The sequence below is a fragment of the Macrotis lagotis genome, chromosome 2 (assembly GCF_037893015.1).
Source record: "Macrotis lagotis isolate mMagLag1 chromosome 2, bilby.v1.9.chrom.fasta, whole genome shotgun sequence".
NCBI lineage: Eukaryota > Metazoa > Chordata > Mammalia > Peramelemorphia > Peramelidae > Macrotis > Macrotis lagotis.
In genome coordinates this window covers 64,833,725-64,850,526 of record NC_133659.1, presented here as the reverse complement: position 1 = coordinate 64,850,526, position 16,802 = coordinate 64,833,725, and the positions used below count along the sequence as shown (strand labels likewise).

General features: G+C 36.8%; 1 protein-coding gene across 1 annotated transcript in view; it reads left to right on the top strand.

Annotated features, from left to right (window-relative positions):
• The first annotated feature begins 13,644 nt into the window (after window positions 1-13,644).
• VAMP4 (vesicle associated membrane protein 4) overlaps window positions 13,645-16,802 on the top strand; it is a 57,822-nt gene continuing 54,664 nt past the window's right edge. The window contains exons 1-2 of the mRNA XM_074222015.1: window positions 13,645-13,671; window positions 15,464-15,515. The gene's annotated coding sequence lies outside the window, so the exon portion shown is untranslated. The remainder of the gene's footprint in view (window positions 13,672-15,463; window positions 15,516-16,802) is intronic.

The following is a 16,802-nucleotide window of genomic DNA, read 5'->3' as shown; positions in this document are numbered from 1 at the left end:
CATGGGGGTGATGATCAACCTTGATGGACTGGCTCATCCCTGCAGGGCAACAACCAGGGACAATTTGGGGCTTTCTGCAATGGAGAACACCATCTGTATCCAGAGAAAGAATTATCGACTTTGAACAAAGACCAAAGACTATTACCGTCAAATTAGGGAAAAAAAGTTATATTAAGTAATTTTACTATCTCATACTCTATGTTTCTTCCTTAAGCATATCATTTCTCTATCATCACATTCAACTGAGACCAATGTATAACATGGGATCAATATAAAGACTAACAGACTGCCTTCTGTGGGGGGAGGGGTGGGGAGAGGGAAGCAAGAATGGGGAAAAATTGTAAAAAACTAAAAACTAAAAAAAAAAACTTAAAAAAATACTGAGACTTTCCCTCTCTGAAGCTTTATTTATATGGATTATATCTATAATTACTGTATTATACATTAAAATGTCTTATTATTATGAAAAAAGAAAAATGCAAATTAAAATAACTGAGGTACCACCTCATACCTATCAGACTGGCTAATACAAAAAAAAGGAAAATGATTAATGTTGGAGAGATATGGGAAAACTGGGGCATTGATGCAACTGTTGTTGGAGTTCTGAAGTCATCCAACCATTCTGGAGAACAATTTGGAGCTATGTCCAAAGGGTAACAAAACTGCATACTCTTTCATTCAGCAACACCACTACTCTCTATATCCCAAAGAGATCATTTAAAAAAAAAAACAGGAAAAGACCCACAGGAACAATATAGCAGCTCAAGTATAATTTGAAGGGAAGAGGGAGTAAAGCAAAGAAAAAAATGAGGGGCAAGGGAGAAGACACAAGTCAGTAAATAAATCCAATTCATTTATATTTCTCTAATGGGATCAATATATTCAACCCAGGGGAAACTTGAAGTCACAAGGCCAATCCTTGCAAGCCACCAAGTCTAACCCTTATAGTCCCAAAGAAGGGAAATAAGCTGTCCAGGGTTATAAAACTAATTTATTTGAGGTAGAATTTGATCAGGTACCTCTACACTATACCATGCTTTCTCTCAGACTCCAAACTCTGTCCTCTTCTACCTGGAACAAGTCACAATCAACTAACCTGGGGAATGGTTGAACAGGTTATGGTACATGAATGGTATGGATATTATTCTGTAAGAAGTCATGAGCAGCCAGAATTTAGCAAAGCACAGAAAGACTTGCATGAACTGATGAGTGAAATGAGGAGAACCAAAACTTTGTATACAGTAACAGTAACATTGTGAAATGGATCAACTATGATCCTCTCAAAAGTTCAGTGATTAAACACTGAAGGTGTTCATGGAAAATGAGATTGACATCCAGAAAGAAAAAAAACAATTCTGAATTCAAAGCAAAGCATATTATGTTCACTTTAAAAAATTTCTTTTATGTTCTTTATTTCTCATGTGTTTTTTTCCTTGTAATTTCTCTTTCACAACAAGACTAATATGGAAATATGTTAAACACAATTGTACATGTACAATTTTTAGCAGATTGGTCATTGCCATTGTGAGGGGGAAGAGAAGGGAGGATGGTAGAAAAATAAGAATCTCATAAAGCTGCAAATGGAAGAATGATGAAAAATACCTTTGCATGTAATTGAAAAAAACAAATGATTTCCAATAATATATATAGCACCTATATAGAGCTGTAAACCTACAGCTGCAGTACTGAACTTCCTGACTTCTTTCAAATCCCAAATAAAATCCTATCTCCTACAGAAAGCCTGTCCCACTCCCTCTTAATTTTTGTGCCTTCCCTCTGATAATTATCTCCTATCCATCACATAAAGCTTAGATAGGTAGATATATGTACATATGTGCATATATATGTATATGTAGCTTGCTTTATATTTGTTGCAAGTTTTCTCCATTAGATTTTAAGCTCCTTGAAGGCAGGCACTTTTTGTCTCTTTTTGTATCCCCCAATGCAATAACACAACACTTACCATGTAGTAGATGACTAAGATTTATTGAATTGAAAATAATTATAAAAATTAGCATTTGTAGAGTGCTAGGTGCTTTACAATTTTTATCCCATTTGAACCTCACAACACACCTGGCAGATGCTGTTATTAACCCCATTTATAAGACAGAGAAACTGAGGTAGAGGTTGGTGATTTCCACAATCACACAGCTAAGTGTTTGAGACAGAATTTGAAATCAAATTTTCTTGATTTCAGATCTAGTGCATTAGTCACTGGGTCACCTAGCTGCTTTATGCAAGCATTAGAAAAATTCATTTAAGTACCAAACTGAGTATAATTTGAAGGGAAGAGGGAGTAAAGCGAAGAAAAAATGGGGGACAAGGGAGAAGACAGCAGAAGTCAGTAAATAAATCCAACTCATTTATAGTTCTCTAATGAGATCAATATATTCAACCCAGGGGAAACTTGAAGTCACAAGGCCAATCATAGTATCATAAATTTAGAATTGGAATGGACCTTGCCACCAAGTCCAACCCTTATGTTTTATATAGTCCCAAAGAAGGGAAATAAGTTGGCCAGGGTTATAAAACTAAGTTATTTGAGGCAGAATTTGGTCAGATCCCTCTACACTATACCATGCTTTCTCTCAGACTCCAAACTCTGTCCTCTTCTATCTGGAACAAGTCACAATCAACTAACCTGGAACAAGTCACAGTCAACTGTCTGGGACTGTTTCCTCAACTGCAAAATAAGTTTGGACTTGATGACCTCCCTTCAAATCCTAGAGGTATGAGCCTAAAAATAATTAGACATAGAAGGTGCCTCAGAGACATGCCATAAAAATGTCTGAAAGGGAAAATGGGAGTTTTGGTTTACGGTTCTAATATATAGGAAAATTCCAGTGCAGAGATTTCTTCCATCAATGCAATCTTAGAGTAGTTAGAACATTGAAAAGTCAAGTAATTTGCCCATGATCATACAACTGATATGTGTCAGAAGTGGGACTTGAATCAAGTTATTCCTGACCCCAAAATGGGTCCTCTTATCTACCTTGCCACCCTGATTATTTTTATTACTGTTGTTAATTCTGTTATAATTTATCATCATCTCATTCTTTTTCAGCAGATAGAAATGGTTTTGAGAGTTCTCCTACTCAAGGTAACCTGGAAAAGAACAGAAAGGCTCTGCTCCCCAGGGTCAGAGGGGCAGCCTGCCAGAAGGGTGGCCCGCCAGAGCTAAAGAACTTCAGCCTCCCGGAGGCAGCCCCAGGGCACTGGGAGCCACGGCTCACAGCAGTGGGGGAGTCTCCTGAGCTGTACCCCAATGAGCACCGTGCACAAAGTGGGGGAACAGTAGGAGACCTCTGCCAGAGGGAGCACATGGAGCCCAGCCCTCCGGGCACACATTGAGCAGCTTGGTCTTTCTGCAGCCCAGAGCCAGAAACAGAAGCAGGCGGAGCCGGTAAGCAGGAGCCCCCAGGGCATGATCCCATTGAGCTGAGGGAGGGGAATGAAGAGAGAGAGATTGCAGAGCTCAGTCCTCTGCCCATGGAACAGGACTCTGGGGCTCTGACCACATTCAGATCCTGATCACAGTCTAGGCCCCCCCCCCAATAGAACAGCAGGCCCCCCCACCTCAGCCCCATGGCAGAGGGGGGCGCTTATGGTCATTCACAGACCAGGAGGGAGGACAGAGCCACACACACTGAGACCCTTGTAGGAGTGCCCCAAAAGCTCAGGAAGAACCCCCAAACCAGGCCCAGGTTGCGAAAATGAGCAAGCAGAGAAACAAAAGGAAGATTATTGAGAAATATTTTGCAAATGAGCCCAAGAAGGATCAAAATACTCAGTCTGAAGATGAGGAAGGACAAGCTCCTGCATCTAAAGACTCCAAGAAAAACAGAAATTTGGGCTCAGGCTATGATAGAGCTCAAAAAAGACTTTGAAAATCAAATGAGGGAGTTGTAAGAAAAACTGGGAAAAGAAAGGAGAGAGATGCAGGAAAAACATAAAAAAGAAGTCAGCAGCTTAGTCAAGGAAATCCAAAAAAAATGCTGAAGAAAATAGCATGCTAAAAACCAGCTTAGGTCAAATGGATAAAACAGTTCAAAAAGTTATTGAGGAGAAGAATGCTTTAAAAAGCAAAATTGGCCAGATGGAAAAAGAGATAAGAAAACTCTCTGAGGAGAACAAATCCTTCAGACAAAGAATAGAATTCAGGGAGATTGATGAATTTAACAGAAATCAGGAATCAATACTTCAAAACCAAAAAAATGAAAAATTAGAAGAAAATGTGAAATATCTCATTGAAAAAACAACTGATATGGAAAACAGACTTAGGAAAGATAATTTAAAAATTATTGGAATACCTGAAAGTCATGATCAGGAAAAGAGCCTTGACATCATTTTCAAAGAATTACTACAAGAAAATTGCCCTGATATTCTAGAAACAGAGGGCAAAATAGAAATGGAAAGAATCCACCGATCCCCTAGAGAAAGAGATCCCAAAAAACCAACCCCTAGGAATATTATAGCCAAGTTCCAGAACTCCCAAGTCAAAGAGAAAATATTACAAGCAGCCAGAAGGACACAGTTCAAATATCGTGGAGCTGCAGTCAGGATCACACAGGACTTAGCAGCAGCTACATTGGAAGCTCCTAGGGCTTGGAATACAATATACCGGAAGGCAAAAGAGCTTAGAATGCAGCCAAGAATGAACTACCCAGCAAGGCTGAATGTCCTCTTCCAGGGAAAAAGATGGACTTTCAATGAACCAGGGGAATTTCAAAGGTTCCTGTTGGAATGGCCAGAGCTGAACAGAAGGTTTGATCTTCAGATACAGGACTCAGGTGAAGCATGGAGATTGGAGGAGAGGGGGGAAATATGAGGGACTTAATGAGGATGACCTGCATGTATTCCTGCATAGAAAAATGACACTGATAATACTCATATGAACCTTCTCAGTTAATAGAGCAGGTAAAGAGCGTTTGTAGTTGAAGCACAGGAGAAAGCTGAATTCGAAGATAAAATATGGTGTAAAAATGGAGTCAATAGAAAAAAAGGGAAATGGAATGGGAGAAAGAAAAAGGAGAGGGGGAATAGTCCAAGATATTTCACATAAGATTTTTTTTATTACAATGAGCTATTGCAATGGTATGGAAGGGGGGAGGCAAGGGGGAATGAGGGAACCTTTGCTCTCATCAGAGATGGCTAGGAGAGGAAACAGCAAATATACTCAATGGGGTATAGACATCTGGAGTAAGAAGGAGGGGGGAGCAAGGGGAAGGGGTGGGGATGTGAATAAAGGAGGAGAGGATGGACCATGGGGGGAGAATGGCCAGATATAACACATTTTCTTTCTTACTTCTTGCAAGGGGCTGGGATTGGAAGGCCTGTCCAGGACCATAGGGCCAGGTGGATGCTGGGCCTAAGGGGTGGTATGGGGGCTCAGGGCTTCTTGGCCCCAGGACCAGGGATCTGTATGCTGAACCAGTCAATGACCCTACAGCAGAGTTAGAGTGAAAGGAGAGAGAAAATAGAGTACATGGTAGTGGAGAAATAAGAAAGGAGGGAGTTGCGATCAGCAATGGCAACATTGGAAAAATATGGAAGCAACTTTTGTGATGGACTTATCATAAAGAATGAGCTCCACCCATGACAGAGTTGTTGGTGTTGGAACAAAGACTGAAGCACATTTTTTGTTATTATTTGGGGGAGGGTGCAGGGCAAGTGGGGCTGGGTGGCCTGCCTGGGGCCACATAGCAGGGTGATCTTTGGGTGTCTGGGGCCTGATTTGGACCCAGATGCTCCTGGCTCAAGGGCCAATGCTCTGTCTGCCACCCAGCCACCCCTACTATTATTACTATTTTATTTTATGTTGGGTCTTTTTTTCTTTTTCTTTTTTTTTTTTTGGTTTTAGCAGGGCAGTGGGGATCGGTGGCTTGCATGTCACAAAGCTGGGTTTACAAGGCTGGATATGGGCTTGGGTGCTCGTGGCTCCAGGGCTGGTGCTTCATCCATTGTGCCACCTGGCCATACCTACAATTATTACTATTATTTTTTTATTTTAATTTTTTTCTCTCCCCTTTACTTTTTTCACCCAAGCAAGTCCATCTATATTCATGGGGGAGGAGGGGTATTTTGTTTACTTGTAAACAAGAATATTTTATTAATGTAAAAAAAAACATTTGTACAAAATGAGAATAAAAAAAAAGAAATGGTCTTGAAACTAGTGCTAGTATCTCTTTTATGTCCAACTTTCTGCAGACTGAGCAGTTACATGGCTTGATAGACAGAGAATAGCAATCAGAGACAGGAGACCCTGGGTCCAAGTGATACTTTTGACACATACTAGCTGGGTGACTGGTCCAGTCATATAACCACATTGTAAGCAATTCTTTAAAATTATGAAGTAGTCAAAAAAAGTTCCAATCTGCATTTGACACCTATTGACTTATGAAGGATGGTTTATAATTCTTGTCCTCTAATTGTATCTTTTATGATTGGAGTTACAGTGGTATGAAAATTCCTTGGAATTAGCTGTAATTTTGTGCCAGCAGTGGTATACATTTAGCCTTCTAATGACACTGACCTCAGAACATCTGACAGAACTGGACTGACTTAGTTCCTCACTTTTAGTTAGTTCTCTGAGTACAAGATTTTATGTCATACACATGCTTCATTGCTTTCTTGTCTTGCATTTTAAATTCTGTGTTTTTTAAAAATGTATATGAAAAGTACAAAAGACAAAGGAGAAAAAGAAAGGAAAAAAGGAATGAAGATGGGAGAGACAAAAATTGAAAACCACCCATGGGTTATAATCAAGGTTGGACTTTTGATCAAAGGTATTTTTTATTTTTTTTAGGTTTTTGCAAAGCAAGTAGCTTGCCCAAAGCCACACAACTAGGTAATTATTAAGTGTCTGAAGCCGGATTTGAACTCAGGTACTCCTGACTCCAGGGCCGGTGCTCTATCCACTGCGCCACCTAGCTGCCCCTAAAGGTATTCTTAATAAACAATGTGATATATATTGAAGAATTATAGAAAATATATATATGTCCGAAATTTTCTGAGTTCAACACCAAATAATGTAAAACAAGAGAAAACAGTAAAAAGAATACACATTAAAATTTTTTTAAAGATGTAATAAATTTCTCATTTTTCTTAGTTTATTCCCACTCTATTGTTACTGTCTATAACTTAAAGTGATACATCACACAGTTTCTACTTCCATGATCATTACTGATCAACAAGTCTGAGTACTTTTAAGTAATTTTTAAAAATAATTTCTAGTGACTGCCATCATAAATCATCATTTCTGTAAACAAATCCATATTATCAGCTACTTGGTTAACATCTCTCTGTCAATATATTGTTGGTTAAATTGATATGGGGGGACAGCTAGGTGGCACAGTGGATAGAGCACCGGCCCTGGAGTCAGGAGAATCTGAATTCATATGTGACCTCAAACATTCAATAATTGCCTAGCTGTGTGACCTTGGGAAAGTCACTTAACTCTAATGCCTTAAAAAATTTTTTTTAATTGATATGGATATTGACCATGGTGAGCCTCTTGATTCTGTTCCTGGATCTTAGCCTTTTCATAGATTTCATCCATAGGTAAACCAATTTCAGGTGCATTTTACAAATCTAGAAGTACCTATTTCAGCCTTTGCTCAGTAAAGTGATGTCTGTTTGCTCTGAGTATTTTGATATATGATATCAACCTATTTATGCTTTAAATATATCCTTATTACTTTTTCAAAAACTGCCTTCAGGTCAAGAAACCTATATTTCATAGATATTATATAGAATACTTTAGAAATCTATTATTATTATCTATTTTATTGTTTCCAAAATATACCTTTATGCTGATATGGGTTATTATTATTTCAAATATACTCTATTCATTGAGATTTGATTTCAGGATAACTGTCCTGTTAATGATTTCAGGACAACTGTTGCACATATAACAGCTCTTCTGGCAAGGTTGAATTAACACGATAAAATTGATTTTCTGAAATAAAAAAGGAAAATGAGGACAAAATTACTGAACCCACTATGATTTAATTTGCAAAGTTAGCATTTACATATTAAACTAGGTCATCTTACTCTTCAGAAATCAGAGACAAGGAGAGATTTACAGAGATGATTTTTATAACCAAAAAGAATTGAAAATAAAAATGACAGAGGAACAGCCAGATATTGCAGTGGATAGAGCATCAGCCCTGGAGTCAGGAGGACCTGGGCTCCACTCTAGCCTCAGATACTTAGTACTTACTAGCTTTGTGACATTGGACAAGTCACTTAACCCCACTGTAAAAAAAAAATGATAGAAACTTGTTTTGAAGATAAGTTTCAGTTGGACAAGGGAGGTCATCTGACTATTAGCTTCTCCCAGACTTTCTTAATCCTCTGCCAGACATCTTTTCCAGCTGGTGGTACCCTCTATTTCAGAAACTGTACTGTAATAGAGAAACGTGATCATAAGTTAGCAGTCACCCCTCCCCCACATCATCCTTAGACCATTACTCAACTTAGACTTTTAAGTTTAAAAAGTGGTGGGGGGAGGGCTTAACCGCTGACTAACCTTTCTCCACTGCCAAAAAAAGGGAATTCTGGGGAACCCCTCTTTCCACTAACAAGAGAATTAATGCCTTTTTAAAAGTCTTATGACTACTTATTCTTCTAAATTATCAGCCACTCTAATGCATTGTTGATAGAATTATGAACTGATCCAACCATTCCGGGCAGGAATTTGGAACTATGACCAAAAGACAATAAAACTCTGCATACCTTTTGATCCAGCAATACCACTACTAGGTCTGTATCCTTGAGAGACCACAAAAAAAGGGGGAAAAGACTCACATGTACAAGAGTATTCACAGCAACTTTTTTGTGGTAGCAAAGAATAGGAAATTGAGGGGATGCCCACCAATTGGGGAATGGCTGAACAAGTTGTGGCTATGAATATAATGGAATATTATTGCTCTAGAAGAAACAATAAGCAGGGAGATTTCAGGAAAAACCTGGACAGACTTACATGAACTGATGCTGAGTGAAGAGAGCAAAACCAGAAGAATACTGTACATCTGATTAGTAACTTTGTACAATTATCCACTATGATGGACTTAGCTCTTCTCAGCAATACAATGAGGAAAAGATAATCCCAAAAGACTCATGATGGAAAATGCTATCTACATCCAGAGAAGGAATTATGGAGTCCGATGCAGATCAAAGTATACTATTTTCACTTTTTTTTTTAAAGGAGGAAATATGTCAAGGTATATTTGTAATTTAGGTTTAGTAATCTACTACAATTAGACTGAAATTAGAAGTGACTGACAACATTTTAAATTTAAAGTAAGAAAAAGGGTCAGTTTAAATTTGGTCATATATCCTTAAGTTTTACTCCTTATTGTATTCCTTTTTGGTTTATTCTAATAAATAATAATATTCTATGCAAAGAAAAAAATAATTGCTACAATTTAATCTGCTAAAGTATTCTCAATCTAACATTTACTAATTCTATAGGTAACTTTATACTTAAGTAACTATCTGGGGCAGTCAGGTGGTACAGTGGATAGAGTACCAGCCCAGGAGTCAAGAGGATCTGAGTTCAAATTTGACTGCAGACATTTAATAATTGCCTAGCTATGTGACCTTGGGAAAGTCACTTAACCCCATTGCCTTGCAAAAAAACCTAAAAATAAGCAACTATCTATGTTAGTCTAGTTTAACTGGTAGGGTTAGCTTTTTCTAAGGAAGGAGGTCTAATCCTAAAATCAAATTAAAAATAAATCAAATTTATTAATAATAGCTGATTTAGTTAATGCTTAATTACAAATTAATCCATGAAGTCTGATATATGTATGTATATGTATATATATATATGTACATATATATATATGTATATATATATATAGTATGTATCTAATATACTTAGTCCTATGTCCTTTTACCCTACATTGAGCTAACCACCCAGACTATCATTCCATTTTTCTTCTGTCTCATGCACATTCCACCCAACCCAGTTCCCACTTTATACCTATTATTCTGGGCAGAGCAAGTCATTAAATAGTACCATTGCTTCACATCCACTGGCTGCCAATTCATCATGCCTTCAACTCTCCAGACCAAAATTCCTTTATTTGATTAATACAATATATATGTTAAATTCCCATAATAGAATATATGCTCCATGAAGGCAAGAAATCTATTCTTTATTGTCTCCCCAGGGCTTAACATAATACCTACATCTACTGTACATGCTTTTTCATTCATGGACAATGGGAAGACCTTCCCAAATGGCAAGTGGGGAAGATTTAAAGCTTATTAAAGTAGTCTAGCTATAAGGTGGAGGCACCTCTCTATGTTTGAGCAAGTAAGGAAAATGAGAAATCTCTCAAAGGAAGAATCAATGTCTTAGTGACTGGTTGAAAATAAGGGATCAATAAGAGTGCTAGTAAAAAGTAATTCCAAAGTGTGGAATTTGGAAAACTGAGAGAACTGTATTGTCTTTAACAGAAATAACCAATATAGCAGTATTTTTTTCTGTAAACTGTCTCTGAGTGGAGTTCCCCTCCCCCATCTAAAAGCCAATATCTATATGGTATTGGGTTTTATTTGAAATAACAAAACTGAATTGAAATTGGTCGAAGCTTGCATTGGGTAAATAATTGCACTGTGTAAATAACATGAAATGGTAAAAAGAAAATTTGAAATTACATGAAGTCTATTTTCTCCTAGTGCCACAGTTTCAGTGACTCACAGTGCTGGAAATGTTGGATATGTTGGAACTCTGCTTTTCAAATGTATTTGTTTTTCACATTTTTGAAGTTAAAAAAACCGAGTCTTTTCCTGTGCTTTACAATGATGGGAAGGAAGCCTAGTGCCTGCTCTTAATATTATTTTAGTCCCTTTTTACCCCTAGAACTGGGATGCATCTTGTCTTGGCTACCTCAGTGCCCTAAAAAGTGAGTTGCTAAAGCAATTTACAAGCTAAAATTTGGATCCTGAAAGTTCTGGTCATAGAGGAATTTCATTGCTTCAGAGTTTTAATCCTTACCCACCCATTTGACCTGCCTTAGGAATTTTACAAAAGATTAGTATTTTAATTGTTCTCTGAGTTTGAATACATAGACCTTGGTTTGTCATTTTTAAGGATGGATTCCATGGAACAACCATCCAACAACATCGAACAATTCTGAAGGCAGTAAGTTAAAGTCAGTCTAACCAGACAGCATGATGTATCATAGTGGAAAATATAATGAATTTGGAGGCAAAGGACATGGGTTTGCACCCAACTCTGCCACCTGTGAGACTTTGAGCAAGTTGCTTCCCTCTCCTGGCTGAAGTTCTCTCATTTATAAAATGAAGAGCTTGAATTGGATTGCCTCTAAGGCCCTTTCTGGCTCAATATCTTTGATCCTGGGACCTGTTATGTAACCGTTATTGACCATCATCAATATATCATATTGATCATTTATCAATATAAATTATATTTTAACGTAATTCTGAAAGTTGATGTATCTCCTGTCCTTTTTGTAAATTCCTCATCTCAACCTCCAGACTTTCCTCAATTCCCAATTAAAATATCAATTTCTATATAACCTTTCCCTATATCTCTTAATTCTAATATCTTCCTGCAATTGATTGTTTCCAATTTATCCTGTATATAACCTGTTTGAAGTTGTTTGCATGTTTATCTCCTATTGGAATATGAGCCCTTTGAGACTTTTTTTAAATTTCCCCATCACTTAACATAGTTCCTGATAAGCATTTATTGAAAATTGATACTGTTCGTATTTCTTAAGAATCTTGACATCATTAGTGCATGAGATTCAGAACTTTTGAGATCTATTTATTTAGTGGGAGGGGCAGGGGAAGATGAATACAGCATATTTGGTTATATAGATAAAGTTAAGCAGTAGATTGGAATAGTAGATAGCAAACCATCATAGAGTCAACAAGACCTGGGATCAAGCACTGCCTCTTACCCACACTGACAGTGTGAACTTGGGCAAGTCACTTGAAGGCAGTTCAGGAAAAGAGTAGCTAAAATGCTGGTCTTGGAGTAAGAAACACCTGACTTTGAATTCTACCCCAGACATTTACTAGCTGTGTGAACCCTGGACAAGTCACTTAACCCGACAGAGACTCGGTTTTCTCATCTGTAAAATACAGATAATAACACCCACTACAAAGGGTTATTGTAAGAATCCAGTGAGAGAATGTATGACATCTAAATCCTAATTATTATTTTTATTATTACTTAACTCCCTAGAGACTAAGGTAATTTTCTAAGACTCTTAAGTTATAGAACAAATACCAAATATCCTCTACTGATAGGAGGTCCTGTCCTTCCTATCACATTCCATCATATAAGATAAATGTTGTGTTCCTAAGATCAACAGAAAGTAACATTTTAAAAGCTGGAAAGGCAAATTCAATAGTGGTTCCAAGACAGAGGTTTGCCTCCTTGAGCCCCAAATATGAAGGTTGGCATTGTTTTCTCTGGACCTCATATGTGTTTTTGCAGCCTGCTTATTGAGATGGATTAAAGTCACAGGGTGTTGCAATGTTTTCTCCATAACTTCATTCTAAACCTTTGAGCCACATGTTCTTTACTGAAAAAAGTTGGGTGGTGGTGGTGGTGGGGGTGAATAAAAAACCTAACAAGTTGTTTTTGTGCTAAATTCTGGCATTCAACTTACAAGCTTTGAAAAACTCATTACTTGCTGTCCAACTACAAGCGTCTCAGGTATCCCAGTTTATTACATGTGATTTGTCTCAGCACTAAAATAAGATATTTTTTCCACCACATATGCCTAGGATTCAAAAATAAAATTGAAAACAATGAAATCATTCATTTGATTGATTTCCTTTCTCCAAGGGGGTTTACAGACATTAAAATTTTATTTTGCAAAGTCAAATCTTTAGTAGAATCTGAAAACTTAATCCCCTTTAGTCCAACTTCTTTCCATGATAGCAGGAGGAATTTTCCTAAGAGATTATAGCATCCAAAATTTTTATGATTATTTTGCCTCAAATATGAACTATCTATGGTGCTTATTGCTAAGTCATTATGAGGCAAGTTGTCAGTAAGACATTGCAAATCTTTGTAGTTACCACCTAGGCAATCCCTAAAGTGTTTTTGTGCCCATAAGAAAGGAATCCTTGAGGTACATGGTTGGGAGTAATTTCTCAAGTAATTAATGGATTGATAAGAGTACCCTTTGTAAAATTTAGTTTAATATCCCAGAATTTAAATCTGTATAACAAATTGCCTATTAATCAGTAATTCAAGGACATTAGGTTAACTGGAAGGTAGGTAAGTGAGTGATACAGATTGATTAACTGGTTAGTCAACTCTACAGCAACTTTGGTTAACTATGCATCAGTTTGCAAAAAGAAAAAAGACCATTTCATTTCACATCTGAGAAATGGATAATCAGAACTAGATCCCCTCTCTTTTAATAAACCCCAACTTAAGGACAAGAATCAGATTCTTTTTAGAAAATAAACTCAGTAATGATCAAAAAGAAATATAAAAAACAATATTCAATTATTCAAGCAAGAATAACAGCATTCTTTAAAATTTATCTTTAAATTTCTATGTTAACTTTAATAAGTGACAGAATTTTCCTGTTTGATTCTATATACCCTTCTAAGTTTTTTCTCCCCTTCCTTTGTATTTTCTAGATCTTGCTAAATTGCTGCAATCAGTGTGTAAGTATATTGTGTATACTTCACCTTCTCATCTTATGTTGGTCTTGTCAGGTGTATGCATGTTTGTAATATCTTAAAATCATAATATTAGAGTCAATGAGGGCCTGGGAAAGGGGATTATAATTAGCAATAAGAGGATGTGAGATCAAGTTGTGGTTCTGCTCCTATACATTTTAAAGTATATGTGTGTGTATACATATGTGTGTGTATATCATTTAGTCTCCCTGAATCTCATTTTCCTTTTCTGTAAAATGAGCAAATTAAACTAGATACCTCCAAAAGGCCCCTTCCAGCTCTAAATTTCTAGACTCCAGAACCATGAAATTAATATGACACATACAAACTAAAATTTGTTCAGTTATTCCCAAAGTATTGGGCCCATGGTTGATTTCCTGTTTTGTTTTGCTTTGTTTTTTTTACAAAAAATGCTGCCAGGAATACTCCCCCCCCAATATTTCCAAATTATTCATATTGAAAAAAAGAAACAGAAAAAAACGGGAAAAGCCACAAAAACCAAAAACAAAAGTGAAAAGGTGAAAAATAGTATGCTTTGATCTAGACTCTATAGTTTTTTCCTCTGGATGTGGAAAACATTTTCCATCATGAGTCTTTTGAAATCATCTTTGATCTTTATATTGCCAAGAAAACTAAGTCAGTCATAGTCAATTATCACCCAGTGTTGCTGTTACTGTGTACAATGTTCTCCTGGTTTTGCTCACTTCACTCAGCATCAGTTCATGTAAGTCCAAGTTTTTCTGAAGTCTACCTGTTGACAGGAATATTTTTGTAAAGAAGTCTATTTTCTTTCAGTCAACATTTTTTTTAATTTTGTATTTAATTTTTCTCACTTATATGTAAAGATGGTTTTCACCATTCATTTTTGTAAAATGTTCTCTCCCAACCTTCCTTTTCCCCTACCTAAGATGGCAAAAATCTTAAATAGGCTATACATGCATAATCATGTTGCATATATTTCTATATTAGTCGTGCTGTGAAAGAAGAATCAGAACAGGGAGGCTAGGTGGCATAGTGGATAAAGCACTGGCCCTGGAGTCAGGAGTACCTGGGTTCAAATCTGGTCTCAGACACTTAATAATTACCTAGCTGTGTGGCCTTGGGCAAGCCACTTAACCCCATTTGCCTTGCAAAAACCTAAAAAAAAATTAGCATCAGAACAAAAGGGGAAAAACCACAAAAAGAAAAACAAAAAGCAAATTTTAAAAAGTGAAAATATTATGTTTTGATCTGATTTAGACTCCATAATTCTTTTTTCTGTGTAAATAGCATTTTCCATCCCTAGTCTTTTAGAGTTGTCTTCAATCACTGTATTACTGAGAAGAGCTAAGTCTATCATAGTTGACAATTACACTGCTCACTTTGCTCAGCATACATTCATGTAAGTCTTTGCAGGTTTTTCTGAAATCCACTTGCAAAGAAGTCAATTTTATTACTTAGGATTTAGTCCTAGGAATGAGACCACTGGCTGAAAAGATATGAATGGTTTTTCTAGCTCATCTTGGATGCTAAAATGCTTTACAATAAAGATGGTACCAGTTCACAACTCTACAGCTTTGGTTTCACAAACCCCTCCAATACTAGATTTTATTGTTTTTAACTATTTTTGCTAATTAAATGCCTGTAAGATATCTCATTGTTTTAATTTGCATCCCTTTTTTATTAAAGAATTTGAAAAGTTTTTCATATGGTTATTAATAATGCATATTTAGTAATAATGCAAGGTTCTTTTGTGTGCCTTTGACTGTCCTTAAAAAAAGTTCATGTCTTCCTCCAGTTTTCTGATTCTGAGGGTGAGAGGATTTGATGTATGCATAAGGAGCAGATTGGTGAGTCAAATTTTTATAATATTTTAGGGGGAAATGGGGAGGCTCCTGTAGCCTGAGACACACTAATAAGGAAAAAGAAGGAATCAGTATTAAAGATGTCATCAAATGAGTTAAAAGTAATAGGTGGATCCTATGACAAGGCAATTATGCCTCATTCTTGTCATAATGTCAAGAGAAAATGAGAAAGGCCCCCAGAATGTTGGGAAGACCTCATATGGCAAATTTATGGTATGAACAAGGGCTATACAGCTGGGGAAGCATGGTTGGTTGTGGTCTATATTATAGGAGGAAGTAACTATATCAAAAGGAATAAATAATCACTTAAATGTACCCTTAGCATTATGCTCAAATGCTGCATTTTCAGAGCTGTTCATCTCTTTCTCTCAGGATAAAACAGTTAGATGGTTCAATGACTGAGCAGGAGAGTCAGGAAGATCTTAGTTCAAATCAATCTCAGACACCAGTGTGTGATTTACTAGTTCTGTTAATCCTACTTGCCTCAGTTTCTTTATTAGTAAAATGAGTGGAGTAAGAAATGGCAAACCACTCCACTATTCTTGAAAAGAAAATCCAAAATGGGATCACTAAGAATCAGGTATGATTGAACAACAATATACCTCCCTGGCCAGTTCTTCCTTAGCTTCTTGATTTGTATATGACTCTTTCCCTCAGTTTATCTCTTCCCTAGAGTGATTTTCCTCTCAAAGTTGACATAGGGAAAAAAATGAGAAGAAAAATACTGAAAATTTCACTCCTAATACTAGCTCAACTAATCACAACTTACTCCAGCCAGAATTCTGATTTATTCATTTCCTAGAGAGTCTGTCAATTAAGTCTATAAATCAAGCAATGCACTTTTAAAGTATTATGTACCAGGCATTGCACTAGTGCTAAGCTCCCCATTATGTCTTCTGTCTCTGCCCTGGAAGTTATTATAAAAAATCTGAGCCCCCAACCAGAGAACTGATATATATATATATATAGTTGTCTCATTCTCTCCCTCCCTTCCTCCTCCCTTTCTTCCCTCCCTCCCCCTCTGCTGTCTCTCTTTCTCCCTCCCTTTTTTCCTCCCTCTCCATTGTGGGTATTCTTTTCTGATCCCTTCCACTGTGTTTCATTAGGGATATACATAAAACAACAATACAATGGTTAACTATGCTTAATACTAAAAAGAAAAAGTGAGCAAAAAAGATAAAAGTAATTCATAGGAAAAAGTTTCAGAAAACTGGAACATGTCATACCAAGAGATGGAGGGGGAAAGTGTATATTATAAAATGTAATATACAT